Source organism: Podarcis liolepis (genome assembly GCF_965112155.1).
Source record: "Podarcis liolepis genome assembly, chromosome: 13".
Classification (NCBI taxonomy): domain Eukaryota; kingdom Metazoa; phylum Chordata; class Lepidosauria; order Squamata; family Lacertidae; genus Podarcis; species Podarcis liolepis.
Window position 1 is genome coordinate 57356130 of NC_139573.1, and position 9944 is coordinate 57366073.

The 9944-nt window shown below is 45.3% G+C and overlaps 1 protein-coding gene across 2 annotated transcripts in view; it reads right to left on the reverse strand.

Annotated features, from left to right (window-relative positions):
- Positions 1-9564, reverse strand: part of ALKBH2 (alkB homolog 2, alpha-ketoglutarate dependent dioxygenase) — a 34939-nt gene extending 25375 nt beyond the window's left edge. The window contains exon 1 of one of the 2 annotated variants that reach the window (XM_083471006.1): positions 7460-9564. The gene's annotated coding sequence lies outside the window, so the exon portion shown is untranslated. The remainder of the gene's footprint in view (positions 1-7459) is intronic. The other variant, XM_083471004.1, reaches the window with a different exon arrangement.
- Between the last annotated feature and the right edge of the window lie 380 nt (positions 9565-9944).

Consider the following 9944-nt stretch of genomic DNA (forward strand, 5'->3'; position numbering starts at 1 on the left):
TTTGGAATAGATATAAGAACACACTAGAACCAAAAACCCCACACTGGTTATCACCAGTGGAGTTAATAAGTGTAAAGAAAGTCAATATGGGAAAAAAATGGGGTAGGTACGAAGAAATGGTATTGAAGGAAGGAGGGAAGTGGAAAATTAAACCATACGACCAGGTAAAAAGATATACATACGATTGGCTGAGTTACTATCAGATAAATGAGATATTTAAAAAAGAAGTGAAAGAGAGGGGCTACGATGAAAAGACATCGAAATTTCAGAGAGAGATAATAAACTGTGATCGGAAAAATCTGTCAAGTATGTATAAAATACTGTTAGAATGGAACATGAAAGATGAGAAAGTCAAAAAAGTGATGACTCAGTGGGCAAAGGACCTCGGTCATGATATTCAATTGGAGAATTGGGAAAAATTGTGGAGAGTGAATATAAAATTTACAGCATGTGTACTGTTAAGGGAGAATATGTTAAAAATGTTATATAGGTGGTATATAACACCCGTTAAACTAGCCAAGATGTATAAAACAGATAACAAATGTTGGAAATGTAGACAAAAAGAAGGGACGTTCTATCACCAATGGTGGGAATGTGGGAAGGTTAAAAGCTTCTGGGACGAAGTCTATAATGAAATCAAAAAGATATTAAGCTACACATTTGTAAAGAAACCCGAAGCTTTTCTATTAGGTATGGTCGGAAAAGATATTAAAAGAAAGGATTGTAAAATCTTCCAATATGCGGTAACAGCAGCTAGAATCGTGGTGGCGCAGAAGTGGAAGCAGGAAGAAAGCCCAACGTTAACAGAGTGGAGATTAAAATTGACGGAATATGCGGAGTTAGATAAATTGACAGGGAAAATTAGATATATGAAGGATCAAAAATTTATAGATGACTGGGGAAAATTTGCGGATTATCTGGAGAACAAATGTTTAGTAAACACAACGCTAGTAGGATTTAAAGAGGCACTGTAAAACACTAAGAAGTATTGCTTATGGAAAACAATGTCTGAAAGATGGTACTAATGGCAGTACGAAAGATTGGAATGCGTTATAAAGAGATAAATACGAATGAATGTCAAGGACGTTGAAGGAAGTCCAAAAGAATGAGATGTATGAAACACGGATTTAATGTATATATATGGAAAGATTAATAAAATTTTTTTAAATGCAAAAAAAAAAAAAAAAAAATACTTGTTCTAATTTCTTGAAAAACTCAGGTTTGCTTGTATTTGGGGCATAAATGTTAACTACATTAATCTTTTCTCCCTGGAACTTGATTTGAACCCCTAGTATCCTCCCCTCCTCATCTTTGTATATCATTTTTGGTTCCCATTTTTCCTTCACATATACTACCACCCCCTTTTTTTTTTCTTCTGTAGAGTTTATAAATTCCGTACCCAAGAGTTTGTTTGTTAGAACATGTTTATGCTTTTTAGCTACATGGGTTTCTTGAATACAGATTACAGCTGCTTCCTCTGATACACTGGAACCTCCACCCCCTTCGCTGCGTCCTGGCGGGGAGGCTGGTCCTGATGCCCAGCTGCCACTTTGGGATCCCCTGCTGGCCCCCCGCTCCTGACACTCTCCCCCTGGGGCTCCCCTTGCCTTGACCACCGGCACCACCTTCTGGGAATTCTCTGATTCGCTGGAGAGACTCATAGAATCCCTTGAGTCATTGTCGTCCTCTTCCTCGCTGTCCTGGGATTCATCTCCCTTGCTCTCCATTTCCTGCCTCCCCTGTGCCTCTGTCCCTGAACCCCTGACAGTATCCATCCTTTTACAAGCAGATCCAGCAACAAAATTGCTTTCGTTTTTCAAATCTTTGTTCCTTTTTAGTGCAAAAGGAAACATTGGAATCAATATGTTTCTCTTATTTAACTATCTGTCAACATGCGTTATTATTCACAGTCAATAAACTTTCCCCAAACGTCTATCTTTGACAGCCCGTTCCCAGGTTCAAGACAATAGAAATATATCTTTCTTTACTCCCTCTCCTGCAGGCTTGAACAATTTAAGATTCCCCCCCTCTTCTCCTGCTTCCAAGGGGGGTTTGTAGTTTTAACCGATGGAAATTTAGTCCTTTACAGATGACTTTCCAGACTTTAGCTTGCGATGTCTTTGCTTTAAGCTGTTTACAAAAGCGGAAGGCGGACTTCCTGTTTAGACCTTCCCGCTCCGGTGCCAAATTACGAAGTTTAATAATCCAATTTTCCGTTCTACTCACGGGTACTTGTTTAGAGTCCAATTGTCCACAGGAAAAAAGTCAGCGCTCTCCGACAACAGCAATGCGGCTTCACTCCGTGAAAAGAGCAATCGATTCGAAGCACCGCGCCGCTCACCCCACGTCGCTCCGGATCCACAACCACTGGTTGCTGGTGGCTAGCATGCTTTTGCAAGTCGGTGGAGATCGGCGATACGTGACAAAGTGTCCTGAGTGCATGTCCCCATGGTGGACCACAACAGCCATCAGGCGGTACAGATATGATGGAGAACTGCCAAATGAAGGAAAAACACAGGAAGGCTGGTTTAGTCCAAGGCAGCAATGGTGCCCTTTGTATTGCCATGAGCAAGAGCATTCTACGGAATGAACTACTAGGGGATCCAGCCTTGTTAAGCAACAACGGCTCCATTTGCAAATTGCTTTCCATGCTCCTGTAGCAGCATCCAGACTTGAGATAAACCAAGCGGGCAAACGTGTGCTGGGCCTGAATAGGTCAGGATTTCACTGCACTTTTGATACGGGAGACCCAGACAGCCAACAGAAAATATCAGTGGCATGATGGAACATTAGAACGACTCTGGAGATTTACTGGTCACTCCGGGAAAAGTTAGAAGTAGTTTCAAATGTTCTTACTTACCTACAGTCAGGTGCTGTCATGTACGGGAAAGCTACTGGGGATGTAAGGAAGGATGGAGAGCAGGTACCATTCATAAAAGAGGATTTGTTGTTGCCCGCCTGTTCCACATCTACGAAAAGACCCCAAAATCATAGTGCATCGTTCTTATTATTAAAACGGGTTGCTTGCTTATTACAGAAGGGGATGCTGCTGTGCCTGGTTTGTACGGTGTCCTTTATTTAAAACTCTGAAAGTTGGTTGTAAACAGCTACATGGCTGCTTTCCTATGGCGACCAAGAATTGCCTCCAGGCAACGAGGCAGGGAAACTGATCCTTCTGTGGGGGTACAAACTGCTTTTCTGGACTGAGCTGCAAGGTGGCTTTAAACCAGGGGTGGCAACCCTTTAGCCAGAGGGGCACATTCCCTTCTGCTTGCTAGCAATGTGGAGAGCAGATGGCAAAGGGTGTGCAGCAGCAAATGGTCAAAGGCCTGGAAACGATGCCTTATGAGGAACGGCTAAGGGAGCTGGGCATGTTTAGCCTGGAGAAGAGGAGGTTAAGGGGTGATATGATAGCCATGTTCAAATATATAAAAGGATGTCATATAGAGGAGGGAGAAAGGTTGTTTTCTGCTGCTCCAGAGAAGCGGACACGGAGCAATGGAGCCAAACTACAAGAAAGAAGATTCCACCTAAACATTAGGAAGAACTTCCTGACAGTAAGAGCTGTTTGACAGTGGAATTTGCTGCCCAGGAGTGTGGTGGAGTCTCCTCCTTTGGAGGTCTTTAAGCAGAGGCTTGATGGTGTTTCCTGCTTGGCAGGGGGTTGGACTCGATGGCCCTTGTGGTCTCTTCCAACTCTGATTCTATGATTCTATGATCTGCAAAAATTTTTGCAAAATCATCAACATGGGATAAAACATCTCCATCACTTTCTGGAAACTATTTGGCGGGGGTGGACCATCCAAATTGGTCCCACCTCCCTGCAGAGGGGAAGGGAAGAGAAGTACAGTTGCACCAGGAAGTGATCCGACCATGGCACTTGTTTCGCTTTTACTTAGTGTCAGATCACCCACATCCATAGAGGTGAACACCAGGTCTAAGGCATGTCCGCGACTATGAGTTGGGCCAAACTTATTCAGGGACAGCCCCATGGAGGCCATGCTTTTCACAGCGTTTCATAAGATTGAGCGGGTCTTCTGTTTCAAATATCTGGGGGTAGTTTTTCATTCTGCTGGCAGTAGGAAAGCTCATGGGGATCATGCTGCTGATATTGCTCAGAGGAGCTCATCTGCAATCCTTTAATTTCTTAAAACAAGAGGTGGCCACTATATACCTGCAGCACTCAAATTATTTGAAGCTAAGCCAATAGCACAACTTCTCTATGGTGCCCGGCTGGGCCCCTTCTCCAATTTTGCACCACTAGAACTTGTACAATCCAAATTTCTAAGATCAGTCCTCCAAGTCCTAAAATGTGTCTCTAATGCTGTCACGGTCCGAGTCAAAGTCCCTGCCGAGGACGTCGAGACCAGGGGCGAGATGGCAGGGTGGGAGCAGGAACGAGAGCCCAGAAGCCAGAAGTCAGGAAGCCAAGAGTCCGAGGGTCAGAGAGCCAGAGTCTAGAAGCCGAGGGTCCGAGGGTCAGGAAGCAAGGAGTCAAGGAGCCAAACGCAGCAAGGCAGGAACTGTGCTGCTGTGGCAAAGAGCCAAAGGGAAATGCTGACCTTATATCCCTTCCCAGCTCTTGCCACCAGGTGCTGAGAGTTACCAGTCAGCCTCACCTGTGTGGCCACGCCTTGTCTCCTCAGAACAAATTTAGGAAGGTCCCAGTCCTGCGAAGTCCTACTGGTCACAGGGCCTGGCTCCTGCACGCACTCCTGACAAATGCCACTCTGAGACCAGACAGACTTCACAAAAGTGGAGGCTAGAGTGTGGGTGACTATACTCAAATATTGGCTCATGTCTCTATTTCCCCTTGGCCTTATCCCACTAACTATGAGTGATGATTTTCAATCCACATGGAAACAGGCAGTGGCAACTAAACACTCATCCCTGGGCTTCTCTCCAGGTCTTCTACTCAGCATGGGATATGATCAGGCCAAAGCACTCATTAAACAACAATGTAGCAGACACAGAGCACCAACTGGATCTAGCCAGGACCCCAACTTTTATTGCCAATGAATCTATCAGGCACTCTGCCTCCCTCATGGCATATCTAACTAAACTTGAAGTCCTAAGCATCGGAGGGCCTTTACCCTGGCACGATGTCACACCCTCCCCTCGGCTGTCATTGAAGGTTGATATAGGAAGAGAGACAATGCCGCTGTGATTGTGGACAAACAGAAACAAGAGAGCATGTGCTTCTCCAGTGCCAGTCGTATTAGCCTCATCTACCCACCCATCTCCCCATAAGGACCCAGGGTGCACAGGGCAATTCTATACCTCCCTGCTGCTTTCAGATACCAACCCTGCTACAACATACAACGTTGCCAGGTTCTGCATAGCAGTGCTCAGAATTTGTCGGATCATGACCTGCGCCACAAACTAGATTTAATGAACACTCATATTGAAGTGCTTTGTAAATCGATAGCCATAGCCTTTTATATACTAACCTTTTATGCTCTTCCACATCTGTTTAATGCTCCTAACCCTTCTTTTAGATTCTTCTAGCTTCTTCTAGTTTTTTATATATACCTTCTGTTTTAATAATTTTAGCTTTCCAAAACGTTTTACAGATTTTAAATGATTGTACCCCACCCTACTTATGCTGGTCTATGACTGTAAGAAATATTTTATTTGATTAATAATAGGCCCCCCAAAAAGAGGAGGGTGGAAGTCCAAAAGATTCCTAGGAATCTTGTTTTTATTATTTATGTTTGATATATCTCTGTAAAATTTTAATTTGAAAAACCAAATAAATAAATTTGTAAAAATAGAAAGGGGGGGAGAGGGCGGAACTGAACTGGTTCAGTCAGGCAATATGCCTTCTGCACAATTTCAGATGGAAGTTCTTTGCAAAAGAAGAAGGAAAAATTAAAGTTTAGGGTTTTTCAGATTAAATGATATTTGTTAAATTTTCAGCAGCACAAAAAAATCCACAAAAATGGCAGCAAAAAGTTAATGTACAAAGCATTATTTATCAATTTGGTCTGTCCACAGGGTTATATTCACTCTAAATGATATTTATTACAATGTATCGCCACTATCCCTTCTACAAGAAGTCATGTTTTTAAGTTAGTTTTGCTTCTATGAATAATTCTGTCTTCCTCTATGCTTCTTCCTTAAGAAGCTAAAATGATTTCTGTGGCTGAGGGGGAAGCAGACCCCAATCTGCAACACATACATCCCAAGCAGTGCTTGTAACCACCAGAAACTATCTCTAGAAGGAAAACAATTACTATCCCCTTTTAGGCTTTTTGTAAAGGCCAATAAAAGAACAGCCACCACACCATCAAGACAAGCGTGGATGGCAGACTGGAGGACTGGGCCCAAGCTAACAAAATGAATTTCAGTGGGTGTGGATGTCAGGTTCTGTACTTGGGCAGGAAGAGCCAGCTGCACATATATAAGGTGGGGGACACCTAGCAGTACATGTGAAAAGGACAGAGGACCACAATCTGAACATGAGTCAACAGTGTGATGCAGCAGCAAAAAAGAAGAAGAAAAAGCTATTGCTAATCTAGGCTGCCTCAACAGCAGTCTAGTGTCCAGATTGTTATGTACAGTGGTACCTCGGGTTAAGTACTTTATTCGTTCCAGAGGTCTGTTCTTAACCTGAAACTGTTCTTAACCTGAAGCACCACTTTAGCTAATGGGGCCTCCCGCTGCTGCCGCACTGCTGGAGCACGATTTCTGTTCTCATCCTGAAGCAAAGTTCTTAACCCAAGGTACTATTTCTGGGTTAGCGGAGTCTGTAACCTGAAGCGCCTGTAACCCGAGGTACCACTGTATTAAGATTAGCTGCAGTTCTCACTCAGGGCCACCAGTATGCAAATGAAGGATTGAGAACTGTTGCTCACTTATTGGTTAGCTAGTTGGGAGTTGTTACTGTTACAAGTTACTTAGTATTATATAAAGCGGCCAGCTAGGCTGCAGCGAGTCTGACTCCAGGAGCAGTTCTAACAGCTGCAATAAAGAGCTGTGAATCTAACAGAGCTGTGTCCTTCGTCCATCATTCCCACTATTTAACACTGGCGACGATGGTGGGATCAGATGAAACAAGACACAGCCAGAGCTGAACTGCTGAGCTGAACACTCAAGAGCTGAGATATCGCTGAAGCTAGCGTCCACCCCTCACCATTCAACCGGCACCGGGAAAACATGGCGAGGGTTTGTTGCTCGTCTACGCCAGCAGATACTCTACCAGCACTGGGAAACAAGAAGGCATCGGCAAGGTATGCTAACAAGGACTGCCACACTGTCACCAACTGCCGTTGCTCAGCTGAGCTGACAGTTGGCCGGGCTGACGGGTCGGAACACAGGAAAATTTATGTCACCGTGACTATTGAGGGCAAACCATGTGACATGGAAGTTGACAGGCTCTGCCATGTCCATCGTCCCTTGGAGTACCATCAAAAGGTTGACTCCCAAACTATCTAAGAAACAACTGGACTCCACCTACCTGCATTTGAGGGATTATCAGGGAAATAACATTCTGGTTGTCGGTGTGGGCAAGTTCAAAGTGACCTGTATGGAATTTTCGGGACCGCTGAAGTTAGTCATGGTCGATGGAAATTGGCCCAGCTTGCTGGAACTGGACTGGTTTGCGTCCCTGGGGTTGGAAATTACAGGCATCCACAGTGTTTTGCAGTCAGAAATAGACGCCATCATCACAGAGTTTTTGGAAGTGTGCGATGAAACCTTGGGACAGTACGTGGGGTCACCCATCTCCTTTAACCTTGATCTGCTAATCAAACCCATCAGAGTCACGCCTTGACGCGTACCATTTGCACTCAAGCCTAAGGTGGATGAACAACTAGACAAGCTGATCACACAGGGAGTCCTGGAACCCGTAGACAAAGCTTAAGTGGGAGACTCCGATCGTGACGCCCATCAAGCCTGACGGAGCAGTGCGCATCTGTGCTGACTATAAGTGCACGATAAACAAGGCGCTCCAACAGCATGCCTACCCCGTCCCTGTCACCCAGCACTTACTACGCTCGCTGGGAGAGGGCAAGGTTTTTGCGAAACTCGACCTTGCTCAGGCCTACCAACAGCTGCCGGTAGATGACGCCACTGCCAAGGCCCAGACCATCCACTCACCGTGGGGCTGCAGTTTGGAGTCCGTGTGGCGTCATTCCCAACGCAGATCAAGGGAAGTACAGGAAGAGTCCCCCTCTCTTCTGCCTGGTCAGAAGACACCTGGAATATGTACGGTGTCCAGTTCTGGGCGCCACACTTTACGGAGGAGATGGACAAGCTGAACATGGGCAGGGGGGGGGGGCTGACTTCGGGTTGGGGTTGTTTTCTCCTGCTCTGGATGGGAGAACTCCAACAATGGCTTCAAGCTACAAGCAATATTTTGACGAAACATCCGGAAGACCTTTCGGACAGTAAGAGCTGTTGGGCAGTGGAAGAGACTCCCTCGGGAGGCGGTGGCCTCTCCTTCCTTGCATGTTCCTAAGCAGAGGCTGGATGGCCCTCCGTCCTGGATGCTTGAGCATTGCAGGGGTTGGGCTAGAGGACCTCGGGGGTCCCTTTCAAATACCTAGTTTTGGTAACAGTTTTGAAAAAAGGATACGTCGAACGCCGCTAGGTTCCAGAGAAGATGTCGCGCAGCAGCGACTACAGTTCCCAGCAGACATTTGCGCGCCCCGTGCTTGTTCTTCAGCCCTTCTTCCAGCGGTGCATGCTGGGTAACATAGTCCTCCCAGTGGCTGGTGCCGATGGGAGGTTGCCGGAAATGCCTCCTCCCGAGGCATGCTGGGTAGTGTAGTCTGTCCATGCCGCTCACCTCCGCAGGAATAGCCGGCGGGCCGAAGGAGCTCTGTGCAAGGCATGCTGGGAAGTGTGGAAGGGCTCTCAGGCTGCAGTCCTGGGCGACCCTGCTCAGTCTTGCTGGGGGGGGGGCATAGCCTAAGGGGGCGCTGGATATAGAAAATGGATCGTCTTGGGTTTGCGTGATTTTCACAGGAGATCTCCCCCAAAGGGCCAGCCCATCCCAGATCACATCTGCCTCCGCTGACTGAGCTGCAGCCTTCCTGGATCTGGTGCTCTGTAGCAGCAGGGCTGCGATTCAAAGCGCGGATCCCAGGAGCGGGTCCTGATTCCACACAGGACCCTCTTGAGACCCCCAGCAAAATGCTCTTGGATCCTTCCTTCCTTCCTTCCTGTGACGGTGTATGCACAGCTGTGCTGCTGCCTGATGGATTAAGGCAACCTTGTAAAGTGAAATATAATTCGAATAATGTCAGTAGTAGCTTTAAGAAAGACATGAGACCTAAGACAAATTAAGGATTAGGTAAATTATGAGAGACGTGTGTACCGGCAAAAAGTAATATATAATTGAAGTAAGGAATAGACGTGAGGTTGGGTCTATAGTTCAAAGACCAAATCTTGCTTTATTGTTCTGTAAATAATTTTGTGTTCATTATTATTTTTATTTGTATTTTTGGTTTTCTTCCTTTTCTCTCTCTCAGTGTATCAACAAAAAAGCAAATGAATTTATTTTTTTAAAAAAGAAAGAAATATGAAACTGACAGAAATAAATTCTATGATGCTTTCCTTTCCTTTATTATCTCGGAGAGAGACTTCTTAACCTGAATACTGTTTGATTTTTCTTGTTTATCCTTCCTTATGACAACACACCATTGATCATCACCAGGGTTTACTGGAGATTGCTTTTGAGTCCATAGACTTTTCTTAGCTATTGACTTCCTGGGTTTGTTCACTGTGATTGCCTTTTCGCAATCCTTGAGGCTCTGTGACTTGGAATCGTGGTTTTGTGCAATGCCCATGTCAGGAAAAACTTTATGTCTAGATTTTACAGTTCAGTCAGTGGAAATGGATATGATCTGTGGTTTGACCGAGGTTTTGGAGGTCTCCTCTGTAAAAGTAATCTGAAGTCAAGCAAAATCCATTTTTTAAGTGTCCTGAATTCAACTGTT